At 42.2% G+C, this 21,518-nt stretch overlaps 1 protein-coding gene and 1 non-coding gene across 3 annotated transcripts in view; one reads left to right on the top strand and one right to left on the bottom strand.

Annotated features, from left to right (window-relative positions):
• Positions 1-21,518, bottom strand: part of KCNAB1 (potassium voltage-gated channel subfamily A regulatory beta subunit 1) — a 344,012-nt gene that overhangs the window by 286,760 nt on the left and 35,734 nt on the right. The window lies entirely within an intron of this gene.
• Positions 12,289-12,422, top strand: LOC116155819 (small nucleolar RNA SNORA70). Its single transcript, XR_004139712.1, has one exon. It is a non-coding gene; the product is annotated as a small nucleolar RNA SNORA70 (small nucleolar RNA).

Genomic DNA, 21,518 nt, shown 5'->3' with positions numbered 1-21,518 from the left:
GTGGGAGAAGTGGGAGGGAGTAAAACTGATGAGAACTTAAGCCGCAAGGTGGGGACCAATGAAAGGGAATCCACCCTGTAAGCCTAGACTTGTGGGGAAGGGAGAGTTGGAGGAAGATGGTCAAAAGATACAAACTCCCAGTTACAAGATAAAAAAGTACTAGGGATGTAAAGTACAATATGGTAACTATAGTTAACACCGCTATATGGTATATTTGTTAATTAAGAGAGTAGACCTAAGAGTTTTCATCACAAAGGCAAAAAGCCTTTTTTTAAAAAATCAGTATGAGATGATGGGTGTTCACTAAATTTATTGTGGTAATCATTTCATAATGTATGTTAAGTCAAATCATTATGCTGTACAGTTTAAACTTATAATTGATATAAACTTATAAACACTGTATATCTTAATAAAAGTAGGGAGAAAAAGAATCTGGGCTTGAATCTGTAAGCCAAGGAAGCCACTGATGGATTTTAAGTGGAGGAGTGATGTGATTTGATTGGTGTTTGAAATCACTGGCTTCACTATGGATGATGGGGTAAAATGAGGGAGACAGATCAGACTTTGCGGTGATTAAGGCAAGAAGCAATCAGGGTGAACCTAGATTTGAAAGATCATTAGGAAATAGAATAGATGGGACTTAGTAACTTACTGGGTGCCCATGGGGCAGGGACTGGCATGAAGTGTGAGGCCTACAGGATGCCCAAGATTCTGACCTAGTGATGTACTTCATGGCATTTTTTCTCAACAAATAGGCAGGAGGAGGGGTGATGTTCAAGAAGACTGGGGGTGCAGAGGTAACAGAATAATTAATTTCATTTTGGACATGCTTAGTTGAAATGACTGTGGGTCATTCAGGTAGAAATACCCAATCTGCAAATAATAATAATAATAACAACAACAACAACAATAATAATGGTCTGGCTGTCAGAAGAGACAAGTGGACAAGAGAAAACTATTTCAGAGCTATGAGTTACAGGTAGCAGTTCACCTACCAAGGGTGTGGATGAGGTGGCTCACAGGGAATTATGAAGGGAGCCAGTGAGCATGGGGCTCTGAGGAGTACCAGTGTTAGAGGGTCAGTAATGAAACAGGACTCGTCAGACAGAATTCAAAGAGGGAGCCAAAGGTACTGAGATGAGTCAGGAAAGCAATGTCCTAAAAGTAAAAGAGGTGCACCAAAGAGATGGCCAGGTCAAAACAAGGCCTGAAACCTCTCTTGTGGCTCTTGAGAAAAGCGCACATCCCCAGTGTTTTGGAGTGACGGAGGCTGGAAACAAGAACGGAAGGAGGTGAGAGGCTGGAAGGAAAGACTACCTCCCAGTAATACTGCTAATCACATGGCTCATGGGAAACGCTCTGAATACCGAAAAAGTAAAAAGAAGGACTACAAAAGGACTACCATCCCCTCCCCACAATCATTACTAACACTGCAGTGTGTAACTCTCTAATCTCTTTCCTAGTAAAACAGTTCACATCATTTAATAATCTTTCCTATATGGCTACCTCTCCCCCAAATTCTAGATCCATGTTTTCAAATTCCTTTCCACTGAACATCAAACTTTTGTGGCAAATTTAGTTCAACTTTCTCGCTCCCAAATAGAATGCCCCGACTCCAACCTCACTCCCCTACCCTTCCAGTTAATGACAAGAACATTCTGTGACTCCTCCAGCCTTGGAGCCACCTTTGACTCGTCCCACCGTGCCAGCTCCCACAGTCAATCAGGTACAGAATGTAGTGAGTTAAGCCTCTGTGCTGTTCCTCTGATTCAACTGTTCTTTACGTACCCTCCACCCTGAGGAGCTCCCTTGTTTCCACCCTCATCTCTCCAGGACCAGACTTCTGGGTGAGCTTCCTAGAAGGCCTCCCTGCCTCCCATCTCTGTTCTTTCTGGCTTGGCTTCTCTGTTCTTTCCTACTTCTTGATTGATTGATTCATCTCTAAGGCATCATTGTGCCTAACTCAGAGCCTTGCACAAGGCAAGTATTCAAAAAGCACTTACTGGGTGGTATTTAAAGGAATTTTATTGCAGAATAATTCATTTAAGTACTACTGCATTCAAAAAAAGGAACAAGATGAGTCATTTGTAAGCAGTAACAAAAATACATACATTTTCATACATTTTCTAGTAACTCTCCAGGTACCAAGCATTTTCCTCTGACACTGAATATCCAAGGACAGAAAATTAATAGGTAAACCAAGATAAATGTCTATTGTTTTAAAAGTGTAGATAGGTAAGTTCCTCCCGTTTTACACTGCAACATGCTGTAAGGCCACGGCTAGTCAGCGCGGGGGTGGACCAAGCACTGGTTTAGGAGTCAGGCTAACCTGGTTCTGCTCTTCGCTCTGCCATTCACTGGCTGTGCGACCATCATCAGAGTAGTTCACCTCTCCAGCTCTGTTTCCTTCTCTGTGAAATGGAAATGTCCAGAACTGCTTTATAGGATTGCTGTGAAGAATGAATTAGAAATTAAGACTAGAGAACTTGCCTGGAATCCCAGCTTTCTACCATCTATCAGCTGAGTGACCTCTGACATGCTACTCAATCCCTCCAAGCCTAAATTTTCCCAACTATAAAAGGAAGAAGATGATGATAATAGTTCCAAGCTAATAGGGCTGATGACTCGGTGCCTGAAACAGTCTGCATTCAGTATATGTCAAGTAGTACAGTAAATCGATAGTGAAGTATCGAACGCAGAGCCTACTACACAGAGAATATCCAATAAATAGTATTTTTATTATTATTACTTTTACCAGGAGGATGTACATAAAAAATACAACTACTCTCATGAAGGGAAAGTATTCTTTTATTACACACAATTATAGTTTCTAAGGGAGGACTTCAGTATTTGAAGCAATTTAATCTTCTCCTAAATGAAACTAGTTCTGAGCTGGAGCACTGACAAAGCAGTATGTAATCTCACCGCATTTAATCTCTTCTACTGACGCCTTTGGTGTCTGTGGTTACCCGCCTCTTCTAGCAACCAGAACTTTATATTATCATTATTTCATGCAAGGGTGGACTGAGAGATAAATCTCTTGGTGACACTTGCTTAGTTGTATGACATGTGCCTACTTAGAGAGCTCAAAACGGGCTGTGCCCTTAACCTAAAACACTCACATGTGATGGGGCCCCTCAGCATGAAACCACAGAAGCATTCACCCAACTTAGCTGGGGAAGGGTGGGGGGGATCCAAACCAGGGAATAACAAAAGACATAAATAGCTTATTTTTATTTTATAAGGTTTACATATACTCTTCCTGGAATAGGGAGGGAAAACATAAGTGGACAATAACTTTTTTCATTAGTTAGTACTTACATATGGGTTTTGATATTAGCACAGGACAATAAACTCTCCTCTCAAATCTCCACTATTTTGAAAACTACCGAGTCAAGCACATAATTAGAACTTAGTAAATATTCCTTGAATTTCAACTAATCAGTAAATTAATATATATTTCAATGACTTCAGTAAAATAAAACCTTACACAATATTGGTGATTCTCAACCAGAATGGGACAGCAGGAATTCATCACATTATCTGCTTTAAAAAGTAACAAATGAGAAATAAATTTATTTCATCCAAAAACATTTATTCTACATCTATAATATGCCAAGTACATAGGCTTTCAAAATATAAAGATATACTAGATTCTCTAACCTCTCAAGATTAAATGGACAAATCTCCCAATTCAATGGGCTTTCAAGGAAAAGAGAATTCTAGAAGGGTCCTGCTCCCTTCCTACCAATTTCTTCCATGGAACAATGGGACAAAATTGTAAGAAAGGGAAAGCCTAGCATCTGGCCCTCTCTGTCCCACTACCCCTCCTCTTCTCCCGACTAGTTCTTGGCAGAGTATTCCCTCAACTTTGTGGAGTGGAATTTCTGGAGCAAAACCTCAAAGTCATACAACACTGGAGCCAGAGGTCATCTTAGAGGTCTCCTTGCTCGTGGTTCTCAAATCCTTGGGGGCTTATCAGCTCACTTGGGGATATTTTTCAAAACATTTGCCTGTGCCCTGGTTCAGACATGTTCTGGATGGTGTGAGGAGTGAAACATTCCTGCAGCACTGTCCCTAGTTGAGAACCACTGGTAACATCCAAGATACTGACATAGTCCACAGGAACATGAGAGACTTGCCCAAGATCACTGTGGAACCTCAAATCCAGGTCTGTTTACTCCAGATACCAATTTTTCTCTAACCCTGCAATCCCACGTTGACCTCTAAGAAGTCTGGTGACCCTCCTAAAGTTGTATATAAAATTTGAATATATGTGAATATATACATTTAACTGGGCATAGGGTCTATGGCTCTTAACAGATTCTCAGAAAAATCCACTGTCCCCAAAATTTAAGAATCATAAGTTCAAATTTGCATTGACTATTCCCCAGGCAAGTATGAAATGTCTAGATAGAGTGACACAGGACCAGCCATGTTTGACTGGGGGTTAGAACCCTTCCATCATTTGAAAAATGCAGTATAAGCCCCACTCTGTAAAAGCCCCTCAGCATACACCAAGACTTTTGCCTGGATTCTCCCTGTGCATTAATGGCTTTTTCCCCACTCGGATACAGATGCCCCTGGAGAATTAAGACAAGCCATTATCACACACAGTGGAGATGAAGTCATCATATTGTTTCCACAGTGCTTGTGGAGGAGCTGCCAGCAGATTTGCAGGTGGGGAGGAGGCAATGGGACTACAGGGGCCACAAGTCCAGAGAAATGGAAACAGCCTGACAGAGCAAGGGGCATGCAAATAAGAGACAGGTGCGTCTCAAGAGCCCAAAGCATCCCTGTTTTCCTTTAATGACAGCCCTGCAGGATATAGATCCAAACTCACTGCCAAAGATCAGAAGCCTCATGAGCAAACTGATCATATGATTCAAACCACTCTAAGCCCTGCGGCATCCTCCATCAAACAAATAAATAGGTAAGTGAAAAAATAAATAAATCACATGACAGCCAGAAAAGCATCAGTTTGCCCTGAAGGATTCCACTAGCATCTGTTGGAGTTAACTAGAAGCTGGCATGTATTCTAGAAATGAGAGCTCACTGAAGATGCCCCCTCAGTGGCAGCCCAAGCCACATGACTTCCCACTGCCTCTTTGCATGCCTGCACCAGTGGCTTCATGCCTTCAGCTCTCACTGGGCTGTGAGACCAAGAGAGCCAGTGGAAGCAACCACATTTGCTAAGTATCAGCTCCTCCAGCCCCACCTGACATTTAGGGGCAGTTAGCCACCTGTAAACAGACCTAAAGAAAGATCTAACAGATACGCGGGTTCTTGGCTTCCTTGACTATATGCTGATACTGTATGTTGATACTTTGACTGTATGCTGAAACAATCAGGGTGTCAGGGAGGACCCATCCCATTTCTTATGAAGCAGGTCACTTTCTGCCGGGAAAATTTTATTTTCTTGAGTGCCATAGATCCTGCTGACAGGTTACCCCTCCGACAGCTGTTTGCACAGCTAAAGAGCTCCTCCTGCTGAATTCTCGTCAAGGAACTGGAGGCAAAAAGCAGCTCCCCCTTATAAGCCCTGCCTGTAATGCATGGCCAGTGACATCATGTTGCTAATTCTTGCCTGGGAACAATCCACTAAAAATCACCTTGAAGGGAGCAAAGATAGAAGATACCAAGTGTTTAATTCCTAAAATTATGTTCAGTGAATTGGAGACAAGGACACTAGATGTGAGCAATATCTTTGTTCCCAAATAGACAATGTGTTAGGTTCTCAAGAGAAACAGAACAGGAGATCTGCGTATGTGTGTGTGTGTGTGTGTGTGTATACATATACATGTAGTGGGGAAGAACAAACACACATATATAAAGATATAGATATATATAAAGAGATTTATTATAAGGAATTGGTTCATGTAATTATGGAGGCTGAGAAGTTTCACAGTCTGTAACCTGACAGCTGGGGACCCAGGAGCACTCGAGCTACACTTCTAGTCCAAGTCCAAAGGCCTGAGGAGCAGGAGAGCCCTTGGTGTAAGTCCCAGCCTGAGGACAGGAGAAGACGGTTGTCTCAGTTCCAGCAGTCAGGCAGACAGCAAATCGCTCCTCCCCCTGTCTTTTTGTTCTATTCAAGCCCTCAACTGCCCGCATGCTGACTCACTTTGGGGAGGGCAATCTGCTTTACTCAGTCCACCAGTTCAAATGCTAATCTCCTCTGGAAACACGCTCACAGACACACCCAGAAATAATGTTTAACCTAATCTCTGGGCATTCTTTGACCAGATCAAGATGATGCGTAAAATTAACCATCACATACACCCTGTTGCACTTTTGTCAGTTACACAGACTGTTAACGCTGGAGGAGAGTTTTGAGTTAATGCTCTCATTGAAAGATGGAGAAACTGAGGTCCCTAGAGAGGTCAAGAGACTCAGTCTCACAGACAGTTGACAGTAATGTTGGAAATAAAACCCAAAGGGACTATGCCATTTTTTTTCTTACCACCACTGAATGATTGTTCTTATTACCCAAATAGTTCACCACTCATTTCTGGTACATTTAACATTTTTAATTAATTAGTTAAAATTAGGAAGAGTCTCACTTCCAGAGGATACATTTTTTCTTCCTTTTTTTTCCTCATCCACTCCCCATTGCCTTGCTACATCTCCCATTATTCTTTCATCTTGAAAACACTTTGGCCAACTCATCAGCTGTCTTGGTAACAGTTCCATTGCCTCCCACAATGAAGTCAGGTGTGTACTTCTTAAGACATCCTAGATGTGCTGTGAGAAAAGTGCTGGGTCTATTTCTACCGGACAGATTTCGTGGCAGGGTCTTGTAACCAGGTCCATTGCCCCTCTTAGAAGTTGACAGCAGTGGGTCGAGGCAGCTGACATTCAGACCTTCTTCTAGGCTTTTCTTTCCCTTCAGAGAAGGATCCTTTGCTAGACAACACTTGTCAGGTGCTCCTGATGTGTCTTTCCCCAGCACAAACCTTTCTATCCAGAGGTGTTGGTGAAGTCGTGCGGGGCTGCAGAGACAGGCTGGAACCTACCTATCTTGAAAGGCACCAGATGCCCTCAGCTCTTTCTATGGCTCATTAAACCCAGGCTCAGAGAGTCTTCCCAGCCTCTGATAGTGCCCTGAGGATTACCAGACCCTACCTCAGTCCTTTGACATGACAGTCTCATCTCCTATAGTCTTGTCTTCCTATATGACCTTATGATGTCTGCCTCAGTTTACCTAGAAAAGCCTCTATCTTCCCTCAGTGACCACTTCCACTGACAATTGCTTAGATATAAGTGACCAACCATGCCACCATCCTTAATTCCCCTTTAAAGGATATCATTTTAAGTACAACAGGGCAATACTTAAAAATTCTGTTATGAAACTCCACTGTCCCTCTGCCTGTCACACCCCACCAGAGGGACTTAGAGTGTGTTTGCTCACAGCACCTACTTTAATAACAACTTCTGATGAATACAGATAGAAAGAGAATCACCAGATTTATGTGTGAATCCGCTCGGCATCAAATGCTCTTTGTGTTCCTAGTTCAAGGATTTTTCTCAAAATTCTTTTGAATCCTGAATAAATACATGTATCTTATATTTATATATGTGTGTGCATGTATTTAAGTTATATGTACCGGGCATATTGCCAAGGAATACAAAACCCAGTCTACTGTGTCTAGGTTAAGCTGAAGTGCATTAAAAAAATGTTTGTGATGAGATTTCTCATTATAGAACCTCCTTGCCTGGCACACACTCACATTCTCAGATACATTCTACTCCCAGAAATCTCCTGAGACTTGGTCAGACTGAATAAATACAAAGACTGGGGTCTGTGGTTTGGGAGGGAAGCTTACAAGTTGGAACCCACCAATAGGTTGGGCTTTTTTGTCTTTGATTTCAAAGGGAATTTTCAGAAACAGACTGTCACGAGAGGACACTGGTTATGTACTTAACGCTTGCGGGACCGCACAGTTTCAGCTCTTTGGGGGCTGTGGGGAAAACGGGGAGTTCTTGAGATAAACACTCAGAGCACTGGAGTACATACACACGGGACTCTTCCTTGTGACTGGTTTATTCAAAGCAGAAAATGTCAGGCAAACATGAAGAATTGTCTTCAGGGTGGACATATTTCACATTCTTGTCCTTTAATGGGCCTAATAATATAAAACTGCATAAAATAAGTGTTGCCATTAAATGAAAAGTATAAATCTCTCTCCCTCTTGCTTCCCCATTTCCTTCAAGGAGACTCTTTCAAGCACTCTGTTTTATAGTCCGTGCTAATTTCTCCATAGCCAAAGGACCACTGGGGAGAAATTCATATCTAAAATATAGTCATATGGATTAGGATTCCTCAGGAAAGCTATTGCTCAATGACATTTATAGAGGAGAGAAACCAATATAGATCATTCTTACTCTTACAATGATATTTCTGGAAAGGGTATCACAGGTCGAGATGATATAAGTGGAAACTGATTTAAGTGTGTATGTGTGTCTGTGTGGGTTAAGTTTCTGACCATGAGCTGATGCTCAGATTTGATAGAAATGGCCCTAAGCAACATATTCAATGATAAAATTTTATCCTTGTATAGCTCACACAAAGGTAAAGACAGCATAGCTAGGTAAGCACAGAAACTCTTGAGCGTCCTGCCTGCAGTAACCTTTGAATCGTGACTCAGGAAGTGTCCTCACAGCTGTGTTTTGCCCAGTTTACCTCCAGAGAGCAGAATGTGGGATTCCTCTCTTCACCTCAGTTTGGAGAAGAGATTTAACTGATCAGAAAACACAGTGTGCTCAGAACCAAGAGAAACAGGAAGCCAAAGCCTGTGAACCCAGAGAGAAGCCATTCTAGGCATGAGCTGGAAAAGGGGCCCCTTTGGAAACGAGGTTAATGAGAATATATTGTGCTTCAAACAAACTTTGAACAGAGACTGAAAGCAAAGGCCAATTAGAAATAGTCAAATATCCCATGTGGCAAGCACAGCTCAAGAAGGGAATTCAAACAGAATAAGAACAGAAACTGTTCTCACTCATTTCTGGCTGCAAGGTTTTGCCAGTTTCTTCTTGATGACGGATAGAACATCATTGATTGTTGTATATAATGAGGCTTAAAATCACTGCATATGGTTATCATTGTATACAGTGGGGTCCAAGCATTTTCAACTAATTAGTTTTCCATCTTCCTAAGGTCCCAGGACAACCCCTCTTGATGAAGATATTGGGGCTGAATGAACCTTGTCTCTTGTCTGGTGCACTCAAGATTCTGACTCTGAGAATGATCCCACTAGGGAAGTGTCATTCCTTACAAAATATTACCTTTAAGGGCTTATCTGTGCTTGGGCTACTATTAGACACAGTGGATATATAAAGATTTAAGTGTATATAAGTCAGTCTAACAATGTAGCATGATAATAAGTCACGTAAAATTGTTTTATATGATACAGTATAGAAGTGTTTCTTAGAACACTCATTCCTTGCCTTATTTCTACTGGAAAAGAAATGACAGATGAAGGAGCACTTGAGAGTCATGGAATTAGGAAGTCTTGCTTTCAGCAGGATTTTCATAGACATGTGGAAAGAGCAACCAGGTTACCTTGATTACTAAGAAACTGATCCGGGAATTCTTGTTTACTTGCCTTCTGTTTATTAGTACAAATGTCCACACTAGAGATCAAGTTTTTGGTGATTTTGCTGTCCTCAAAAGAGGACATCTTGCTGTTTTCCTGAGCTAATTTCTCACCAGCATCACTAGCTTCATGTGGATGCTGCTGTTATGAAATACATCTAAAATTCTCCTATTCAGTACATGTTGACACGTGCCTGCTGTATTGCCTGAAATACGGTAGGCCCTAAATTTATGGTTTTTTATTAAATGAATAAATGAATGACTAGATGTGGTAGGTACTCTGCAAGACTCTGTGAAGAATGTTTAGATGAATAAGATTTACTGTATATTAGAGATTTAATATACCCTTTTTGTATTTTTACATTGCTAAATTAGAATGCTTCTTACAGTCAGTAGTCTGAAAATTACGATAGGCAATGTGTCTCTTTCTTTAATGGTACACAGATTAATGGTGCATCTTACAATTGATGGTGTCTGGTTTGATGATTATCCTATGTCGTATATCAAACTGAGAGAACACAGCTTGCGGCAAAAATTCTGGATTTTAAATACAGACAAAAGCTTAGACGGCCTCATGTTCAACCTCTCTCATTTACCAGATGTCAACACTGAGACCCGAAGAGGTCGAGGCCCAAATAATTCAGCTATTTCATAGAAATGCTGGAACTTGAGTGCAGTTTTCCTGACTCTTGGCTGAGTACATCACACAGCATTATTTTACATGATAAAAATTTCATTAATAATCCCAATCTACACTGACTTTTTTTTTTCTTTCCATTAAAAAGCTATTTGGTCTAAAACTGGCTGTTTTTTACCAAGTTTTTTACCATCAGATCTTATACATGTTGATGAGTTTTTTCTCAGAGTTAGCACTTTTGAAAATTACACACTTTTATTCTACTGATGTTGTTATAGCACAAAACACCTCTGGGGTTTGTTTGATGTCATTTGCAGAGAAAGTTTATCTGTTAGAAAAGATAATCAATCTTCTCACTTAGAACAGTAGCACTGTTACTTCTTAGAGGGCATTTCAGAAACTTGCAAAAGTGATTTGATCGTAACAAATGACAACAGTGCCACTTCCTTTTAGTGGGCGTGGGTCCAGGACAAGCTCAGGCCTAATCTTCATGGAAAGCTCCCCACTTTTCCACCCCCTACTCCTTTGGTCCCTGTAAAGAGCTTCATATGCCCCCTCATGCAGCTGCCCCAGCCCAGGTGGACAGCCCAGCCTGTTCGTCCACACCCTCGCCCTTGGCCCGGGCTGTGGCCACCCTGCAGGGCAGAGTCCACAGAAGGGGCTGTGCGGGCCCCTTAGGCAGGGGATTCGGGAGTTCTGGCCATGCAGAGAGAGCAGTCCAGAGAAGGGGGGCTGGATGGGCACAGCCACTGGTCCCAAGATTTCTGTTCTGTCAGTCAGAATAGGGTCCTGGGCAGCCTGGGGCAGGGCTGGTCACACCGCCCTGCAGGCACAGTCTAGTACAACCAAGCAGTGCCTGTGTCCTGACAATGCCCAAATGTCCTGCCAAACTAAACCACTGCAAATATAAACTGGTTCATATAAATCCTAAGAGGTCTTCATAAGAAGGTATGCAAAATGCCCAATCTTCTAGCAGGACTTTATTTGGAAGAGAGAAGCTTACACGGAATAAAGATCTTGTCATAAAAATGACTGACCTGTTTATTCACTGCACACATTCTCTCTGCCAATTTCAACTCTTCATTTAGTTGAAAAGGTTGTCTGTGCAACAGTGAGGTTACCACAAGAGCAAAGAAACTCTTTGCAAGTAGCTAATAGATGAGATTTGAAAGCCTTTTTAACAGGTTTAAAACCATCTTCCCTGGAGAAGCCCAGGCATCTCACTGAATTTCATTAATTAGGGTTGTTTTAAAATACCCCATATTATTGCCTACTTATATGCACATAATTTAAAATTGTTTTAATGCAGTGATAAAAATAATATATTGACATGATTTATTTGGGGATTACCTGTTACTCTGCAACCTTACTGTTACCACCCCTCTAGTTCTACTACACAATTTCTTATAGGTTCTTATGTTACATTACTCTGTTTTCAAATGCACCCTCTGCTCCCCCTTGTCTATTGAGGCTAAAACCTCAAGGGCCTTCATATCTACTAGACCCTGAGTGTGGCCTTCACAGTCAATAGGACCACAAGGCAGGAAAAAATGCGTCACCTCATTTCTATGGCTTCCCACATCACAACGTGAGAATGATTTTCACACTGCACTTAACAGTATAGCCCAGCATGTTATTTGCCATATTACACTTTCTCATGACATCTGAATTTACGCTGGCACACCACCTCTGCTTCAAGTAAGGCCACTGTCCTTTCTCTTATTCGCCGCTGAACATCTGCACATGGGAAGACATGAGGGAGGGAAGGAAGCTCCAGCCAGAAGCCGGGCAATTCCCACACCTCAGTTCCCAGCATCACAGCAGGCTTTCCTCGGCACGTGAGCACAACCCTGGACTCCCTCACCCCCCTTCCAGGAATCAACCTGTGATCCAGAGGGGAGAAAAGGCCTTGTACACAGTAAACAAGCCCCCAGTCCAACAAGATTTGAAACGGTATTCAAAAGTGAGAACTGACCATTTGCGTGTGAAAACTAAAACAAGGAGCAATCAGAAGCACAAAAGGGGAGTAAAATATAAAGATGAAAGGAAGGCTAGTTTGCAGCCAATTAAGCCCACCATGCACTTCTCCCCATGGAGCCCACTGTGCCATGGCTGCAGATAGCAGCCTCCTCGGTCGTGTGTGCAGCCTGGTTCTTGTATGGGTTTCCCTAAGAGACCTTGGAGCTGGGCCTTCCCAGTGGACATTCATGTCTGACCTCATGCTGTCCCCAGCCCAGACTCTAGACAGGCATGCGGGGTAACTTTGGAAAGCCCCAGGACACGGCAGCCAGTGTCCACGTTGGCCAAGTCATCACGTCCATCCATGCCAAGGTGCAGAACAAGGAGCATGTGATTCAGGCCCTACACGCACCAAGACCAAGTTCCCTGGCTACCAGGAAGTCCCCGTCTCCAAGAAGTGGGGATCCACTAAGTTTAGCGTAGAAGAATTGGAGGACATGGTGGCAGAAAAGGGGCTCATCCCAGATGAGCTGAGGGATCAAATGCATCCCTAATTGTGGCTTCTGGATAAATGGTGAGTCCTGCCCTCATAAGAACCCTTCTACTCACGCCCACCAATAAAATCTACTTTCACATCAAAAAAAAAAGAGTAATGTTAAAGATAAATATAAGTGAAAACATTAAATATACCAAAACAATTTCTCAGAAGAGGAAAGCTGAATGCAACATATAAGACCTGTAAGGGAGTTATGATGTGTGTCAACAGTCAACTTCACACTAGGTTTTGTGAGTTAGGGCTGTGCACTCAACACGAGAGACACAAGGTCGCATTGCGTGTGGGGACTGCTCACCTAAGCTCTGTCTCATCCTTGAACCTCCAGGCTGACACAGAGCAAGCCCTTTGGCGCAGGCCTGCTACTTGCACACACCGCTGCCCGCACAGAGCATCACACATCTGTGTCCACCCGTGACCGGCTAGCCTGCCCGTCTGTCTGTGCTTGCAGCCCAGCTTTCAGATCTTTTGTGTTACATTCCCCTTTCCTCTTCAGGACAAATGAACAACTCATACACCAGGCATCATGCTGGATGCTAGGAAAACAAGATGAACATGAACGTGGTCCCCACTCCAGGTACCTTCAAATCTAGTAAGAGATCCAGTCTCATATACAAATAATTACAGAGGCACATGGGGAGAAACACAGGTAGGAAAAGGAACATAGGTGGAAAATGATCAGTTCTTTTCAAGAGGGCTGCCCCTTTTGTGACACCCAAACCTTCCCTGCTCATGCACAGAATGATGTGAGGCTCGAATGGGACACTGTAAGTGAACACAATTTGAAGAGTGTAACTCTTTCTTCTCTTGGTGGGCACTCATCTTATGTTCTCTGTCTTTCTTATCAGGTCACATCTAAACTATAGTGTTGGGCAAATTGTCAACAGCCAAAGTGGAGGTAGGGCAAGCCATATGTCATATTTTATTGCTTTCCCAGATTAATTCACCATATTTAGGTAATTGATTCTGAAAGGCAGCCCTCCCGGTAGTCAGTGGGTTAAGAATCAGTTAGATCTAGGATAACACGCAGGACATTACAGGCCAGACACCCAGCAATGACTTTTGCACATCAGTATGCATCCTCCAACCCCTCAGCGGGAGGACAAGATCACAAGTGATGAATCACCTTGTAGATCGCAAGGCGGTATGCACACTAAATGAATCTTTGTAACCACAGCATTCATGCAACATTTGGCCTTGATTTATAATTCTGTACAAAGTTTGTCACTGCTGGAAAAGGGTAGTGAAATAACAAGATAAAGTTGAATTAAAAGTACTTCTTCATCTAAATGTACCACCAGCAAAAAGTTATGGCTGGATTTGAGCTGACAAGAATAAGGACAAAATTCCTGTTTCTTTTTCCATAATTTCAGGGTTCAGCTGGTGCCAGGAATCTGCTCATTGTAGTAATTTAATCACCAAGGCCAAATAATGCTTCTCACTGACTTGAAAAATAGATGGACACATAGAGTAACATAAATCAAAATGCTTTTTGGTGAGGCCCATTCTGACACCTTCTCCATAACAGAGTTTTACTTACAAGTTACTAAATCAACCCCACTTGATACTTAATGATCATAATTCCTATACTTTCCCCATGAGGTTGGCATGGTGGTCAACCAGAGCCCCCACTACTTGACTTGGCTCAAGGTAGGGGACTCCACAAATTTTTTTTAAATGACATAGTTCATTGGAAACTTGAAAAAAAAATTCATAAAAGCAAAGACAATCTGAAGTATTTTGAGTCTGAGATGCCTGCCTTGAGTTGATATTTTAACGCAGGGCTGTTGTATTGGATGATGGGGATGTTCTGTATCTTTACTGTCCAATACAGTAGCCGTTACCTCATGTGAATATTAAGTGCTTGAATATGTTAATGCTCGTTGAGGAACTGGATTTTAATTTTAACTGAATTTAGTTTAATGTTAGTTAACTGTAACAGCCATGTATAATGTGGTGAATGGCTACCACATAGAATTGCATAGCATGACTTCTGTTTTCAAATACTATTGAAAAAACCACGTCGACGGTGTTAAAAGTGTTGAAAGCAGTTTTCTAAATTACCTGAATATAATTCTTCTACAGTTAGCTACTAACTTCAGAGCATCTGAGTTTTATGAATTCCACAATTGACTTTGTAGAATGATTTTCTTTATTTTTTTTCTGATCTTATTTCTGTCCTAAACAAGTGTCCGTGAGGATCTTAGCTTCCTTTGGTTTAAGTTTGAAGAAGCTAATCAAATAAAGGAGATGAAGAGTTGTTTTATTCGTTTGGAGCCAGCAGAGTAGGCAGACTCCCAAGCTGTTCCAAGGTCAAGCTGTGGGGTTTTTTTAACCTAGGATGCCATGATGCTGCTGGGCAAACAGCTCCACTTTGAGTCAGCAACAAGAATGATCTGAAGAAACTGCACTGACACCACATGTCTATGAGGGATGTTAGCAGCCACCTTATCCTTTTTAATAAGAGACTCCATATCTTAGTAACATCTGTGATTCTCTTCAACCTGACTCTGAATTGCTGGAGACTCAGCTGAACATACAATGAAAATAAGACAACAGTCCTCCCACGATGGGCAGGAGGGAGATAACGGCAGCTGATAGGAGGTTTTGTTTTTAGAGCCTATTAGCCTTATAAGTGTCTAGCATAATATTTTGCATGTAGCAGGTGGTCTAAATTATTAGCTGATTGGTTGCATAATTGATAGGCCTAAAACTGGAAGAAATACCAGATTTACATATTGCACAAAAATAAACAGCTGTAGTATTTCTGCGACTATAACACTCTGTCCTTTTTACTAAAAGCACCTCGTATAAATATGTCCTAAATACACAGTCCATTCAGTTTGGCCTCAAGCAATGTTTAGAAAACCACTCTATGATTCTGAGTGGTGAAAGCACTCAGATGTGAGTTTTCCAAAGGCTTCTTTTATGTGCCCAGTGCTGAAGATCAGGCATCCAAGCACAGTTCTAATGTTTGTTGTGAGGCTCTGTGAGTTCTCAGGATGCTTTCAGTATCTAAATCAAAAAACTCAAAACCGTGTCATGTATAAGTAAACTATGTTAGCAGTTTCTTTTTCATATAGGCAGTCAAAGCACACAGTTATTTTTTACAGATAAAAGTAGAAATGCTTTGCCAATAATTCTTCACTCATTTTTATCTGGGCTGACACATATAGTTATTTTGTAGGTAGTTAAGGCAAAGATCAATCACTTTATGAAAAATGTGAAGCCACAATGCTTTGCGTATGTGGACTAGCCTTCAGAGATCATGCAGAAACTCATGTGTGGATAGAATGAAAACATTTTCAAAATGTATGGATGGCTATATTCTAAAAGGAAATAAGAGCAAAAGTGAAATAGTAGTTAGATCTAAAGTCAGCGTGAAATGAAGTTATGGGGGAAAAAACCACCTCCCTCTGACCGGAGACTGGCACACCCGTGCTAGGAGGTTGGAAGCCAGATAACAACCTTCTTTTTCATGGTATCAGTCCTCTGAGGGGCATGGGGAGCAGGGATGGGAGTCAGGGAGGAGGTTTGGGGGGGTGAGTACTAATTATTCCACCTTTCAGTTTGGTCATCAATAAAAGGGCTGTTAAGACAAATACGACACGTGAAAGACAAACAGGTAGAAAGGCTCCAGGCTTTTTTATGGCAAGTGGAAGGTCGGTGACAGATGATGGAGGTAACGCAGCTGATTCCACAGATTTGGTGAGCGCTCCCCCGCCAGCCTGCACCCCCCCAGCCCTCAATTCCTGCTAAAGAACAGACACAGGCCAGCCTTAGAGGAAAGGCTTGAGCTGCTTACAAGTAATGCATTTGAGGTTACTCTGAGTTAATAAATTGTAGTGAAGAGATAATTGCCTCAGGACTGCAGTAGTTTAAGAAGGTGCTTTAAAGTCAGACAAGGGAGAAGGGCAGCAGCTCTCTGACATTTCTCTTCCTGTGAGTGAGAATGGAGATGAGGTAAGCAATTCTGTGGAAGCACTTTAGAGACAGGAGAGCCATAGCAGAGGTCCCCTTCCACCTCCTTCCTGGAGCTGACTGCCAAACCTCCGGGCCTAATTAGACCACTGAGCACTTTGCCCTCCAGACACGTGGAAAGGAAAACCAGTATGCAGTGAAAGAAGCTATACCAGAAGACACCCTGCTCCCCGAACCTCGCCATGTCACTCAACCCAGCTTTGTTCTTCCCATTCTGTGCTGTTACCTGTACCTTCAAGTCCTCTCTCCCAGATTATTAAAATGGCTTTCTATCAGTTTCCTATGCACAGTTCTTCCAAAAATAGCTTTTTGGAATGCAAATTTGATCTTGTTACTTCTTACCTAAGAGTGCCTCAACAGTTTTCATGGCCAGTTCCTCCCCTGATCGCTTTCTTCCCTGCTCCTTACCCTCTTCTTCTAGCACTCTCCTCTCCCAGAAGGTTTGCAGGGACAGGAGGAAGAGAGAGAGAAGGCAGGTGGAGAAGGGTAGCTACCTGCTCCTGAGTGTCTCCTATGTTATGTGCTTTATAGTTGTAACATTATTTCATTTTCTCCATAACCCTATGGGATAGGTATTGCTATTTCCATTTTACTGATGGAAAAAGTGAATGAGCAGAAAGGTTAAACTGTTAGGTCATGCACTTAGTAAGACTTACAACCAGCAATCAATTTAGATGTGTCTCTAAAACTTGTTTTATAACCATCGCTTCTGAGTCTTTAAATATATCATTCCCTCCATGTCAAAATCTCTCCCAGACTTGGACCAACCAATTGTTGAACTCTTATTCATCCTACAAAGCCCTGTGCATGAATCACCAGCTCTGCAAAGTCATCCTTGACTCTCAAGAGAGCATTCATCACTTGTTCTACTACATTATGACTATGTTGTACACAGCAGTACTGCATGTGTCATATCAGACTAATTATCTGGTTGACATGACTTTTTCCCCTACTAGACTGTTCTTGGAGTTGCCTGAAGCCAGGAACCATGTCTTTCCTTGTTGTGAGCTCAGTGACTGGCATACTGCCCAGGGCACAACTAGCGCTCCATCAATCTTTGTTGATTTGAACAATTCTATGCGGCAAAGAGTAAACTGGTGGATCAAAAAGCCTTCAGTTAAAATTCTTAACTAGAACTTACCAACCATCTATGTGAGTATTAGCAGATTGTTTAACCTCTTCAGGCAACAGAAGACTTACTTGTCAAATTACTGGAGGGTTTGGGGGTGAGATACTAAAGTATCCCCAATATCTCCTCAGATTCTAAAATTCTGTGCACTTACTCTTTGCACAGTGTGTGGGGAAGGAAAACTACTGTCGTCAGATGCAAAATGAAACACGGCATTTGTATAATTGCACTTGCTGAATAGTTGATGGAACTTAACTGTATTTATTGGGGCAATTGGGCGGGGGGAGACTAACCACCTTATAAATAAACCACTTTATGAGTTTTTAATGTGTTCCTTATTAAAAATGCATTACTTTCCATGCTAAATTAAATAACAGTTAAAGCCAGTGTTTTCCTTCTTACCTTTAGTTAAATGAGATTTCCACTTATTTTAGTTATATTGATTAAGTAGAACAAGCTACTTGAGATGTAGACTAATAGAGGAAAATATCCCTCCAAACATAAAAAGAGGGCTTTAGAGCTAGAGGAGAACTAAGAACCAGATCCAAAGCTCAAGGAGTGGAGACAGCACACAGCTGGCTCGTGGTGGAGCAGCCTCACTCCCAATTTCCAGAAGACTGACCTGATGGAATCTTACTACCCGGAGTTCACTGCCCCGCTGTTCCCTCCAGATATAATCACTGGAGAGTGTGGTCAACTGACTCCTCTTTTCTCAAATCAAGAACTGTCTGCCCCTCCATTCTCAGCCAGGGACTGAGCACGAAGCTACAAAAGCCAGCAAGCTTCTCCCGTCACCCAAATCCAGGCAGTGGTCCAGAGTGGATGACTGGTCATCCAGTCAAAACCAGGGCACCGCTGAAAAGATGGGACTTCTAGGAAGAGAAGGCTCCTTCTTTACGCCTTCCTTCTGGAAGGCACAGGAGCTCCTGTTAGCCACCTGGACGATGCCGCAGACCCACCACTGTAGGGCTAAGCATGGAGCCGTTACCAAAAAGAAAGTCACAGGTGCAGAGAGGGAGGAACTAGGCCCTGTCCACGGCATGCGCACCTGGATTCTGCCCTTGCCTGAGGTTTCCCTATCTCTGCACATTTTAGTTCCACGTGCCAGCAAGTTTCCTTTATTACTTAAGCCAGCTTGAGGCAGTTCTGCTGTTACACACGGTGATCTATAGAGTGGAAGCGTTTTGGTAGAATGTATTTCAATTTCTTATATTCATAAAGGCCCACATTTTTCTCCAGGTTAAATTCAGAACAAGAGCCTTTATCTGTAAGCCTTACTACGGATCAGACAGCTGAATCTCAATACTTGTTTTAGATCTGAGGGAGCTCAAAAAAGAGCTTCAAAAGCATGTCTTAAGTTCTTAAAATCTGATTTTAATTATGATTTTCCTCCCTTTTATAATAGTAATACACACACATTTGGAAATTAGTAATAGAAGAAGGGGAAAAATCGTCCCCATTCCTACCACCTAAAAATAACTCCTCCTAATATTTGGTTGTTTTTCCCTTCTGTTCTTTTTGCTGTTTTTTTTTTTTTTCCTTTAATTGAGTCCATTCTGATTGCTAAGTATAATATCTATTTGCCTTGATTTTAGAAGTGAACTTCAGGTCCATATGAAAGGTTTAATTGATGTGGAACATCCCCCCGCCCCTCAAATGTCCATACACACTCCAAGCAAAAAGAATTGCTGAATAAAATTTAATAAAATAAATTTAAATGCAAGTTTAAGGCCTACAAAGGGAAATCTCCAGATGTCGAAACAATGAAAGCACTGAAGTCAGGAAAGCAGACAACAGAGTAAGGGCCCTATGTCTTCCTGCCCTCACTCAGGAAGCAGAGAAGCTCTGTTTCAGGAGGCAAACATAGATGTGTCCATGAGTATTATTTTCAATAATCCAGCTTCATAAACATAATTATTATTGGAAGTTCCTTCTATGTGCTGGTTATAAGTTGGGCCAGTTTAAGTTTTCAGTTATGATTTTGTATATTTTTCTCTATGGTCGCAGGTAGGAGGAAATCCCATGATGCTGTTCAGTGGGTAGTAGTTAGAGTTCTGTTAATTAAGAGTTCCGAATTGACTTTTTAAATTTTTCATAAATATGTACATGGGTCTTTGCTTTCTTCTATCAAGCATATCTCTGTGTATAAAATACAATATGTATCTCTCTCTCTCTGCTCTTGCTGAGGTTGACACTGGCCTCCACATTCCTAAGTCCCGTGGTCCAGTCTCAGCCCTCGTGTACTTGGCCTGCCAGCGATCCTGAACGTGGCGCAGCCCCTTTCAGTTGGCTCCTGACGCCACCCTCTCAGGTTTCTCCTACTTTTCTCAGTGTTCACTCTCAGTCTCCTCTGCTGATTCCGCCTTGTCTGTCCCGCCTCTGACATTGGGGAGCCTGGGGCAGTTTGGGCTTTTTCTCTTTTCTGCCTACACTTACTTGCTAGTCTCATGGTTTGACACTCTCCTGATAGACTGATGACTTCAAGATGTGTATCTTTATATCTTAAATATAAATCTCCAGCCCAGACCTCTCCCATGGACTCCAGACTCTTGTCTACTTGACATTTTTCCTTTGTTGTCCGATAGGCATTTTGACCTCACGTGTCCAAAAACCAAATTCTACTGCTCCTCCCACCAGATCGTCTGCTGCAGTCTTATCTTGCTGAATGGCAGCTTGACTGTCCCAGTTGCTTAGGCCAAGTAACTTAGAGTCATCTTTGACTGTTCCTTTTATCACAGGCTACATCCAATTTATCTGCAAATGCTCTGAACTCTACTTTTAAAATCGATCCAAAATCAGATTACTTCTCACCTTTTGCACCCTGGTTCAAGCTATTATTCCCTCTTATCTGGTGCATGACAGGAACTTCCTAATCAGTCACCCTAATTCTACCTTTCAGTCTATTTTCCAGCTTAGCTGTTGGAATGATGTCGGTATTCATGCCATGATGGTCTGATTTAAAAACAAATCAAATCATGTCACTCTCCTGCTCAGAACTCTCCAGTGTCTTCCATCTCTCTCAGACTAGAAGCCACGTCTTATAAATGGCGGACAAAGACCTGCATGATTTGGCTTCTATGCAGTAAACTATTAACACTGACCAAAGAAAGGTTTGACACTTGGCCCCCAGCTCCTGAGAGGTAACCTCTAAACCCTCAGAATGCTCTACCCACTAGGAGAGAGTTTATCTACCTGGAGGCCTTGGGCCATGACTTATGGTCTATGCTAAATGTATGCTTTATAGTGGGGGCCGTGGGCCACACAGAATCAGCTTGACCTCCATATAGGCTGGAGACCAAGGTCAACCAAGCAGGTGGTCAGTGTGTCCATGAGGCCAATCTCCAATGAGAACTCTGGGCACTAAGGCTCTGATAAGCTTCCCTAATGACAACATCCTATGCACATTGTCATAGTGTTGCTGGGAGAGAAGTGGTTTCCATGTGACTCTGTTGAAGAGACAACTGGAAGCTCTAGGTTCGGTTCTTCAGGACCCCAGCCTGGGCACATATTCCTGATTCTAATCTGTATTTTTTCACTATAAAAACTTCAAGTCTGAAGCTTTGCCGAATTCTGTGAGTCCTTCTAGTGAATCACTGAACCTCAAGGCGGGGGGAGGTTCTTGGGAGCCTCCTGAACTTGCAATATCTCCCTTTACATTCTTGGC

The sequence above is a fragment of the Camelus dromedarius genome, chromosome 2 (genome assembly GCF_036321535.1).
Source record: "Camelus dromedarius isolate mCamDro1 chromosome 2, mCamDro1.pat, whole genome shotgun sequence".
NCBI lineage: Eukaryota > Metazoa > Chordata > Mammalia > Artiodactyla > Camelidae > Camelus > Camelus dromedarius.
Note: the sequence above shows the minus strand (reverse complement) of the source record. Positions and strands in the feature narration are given on the sequence as shown.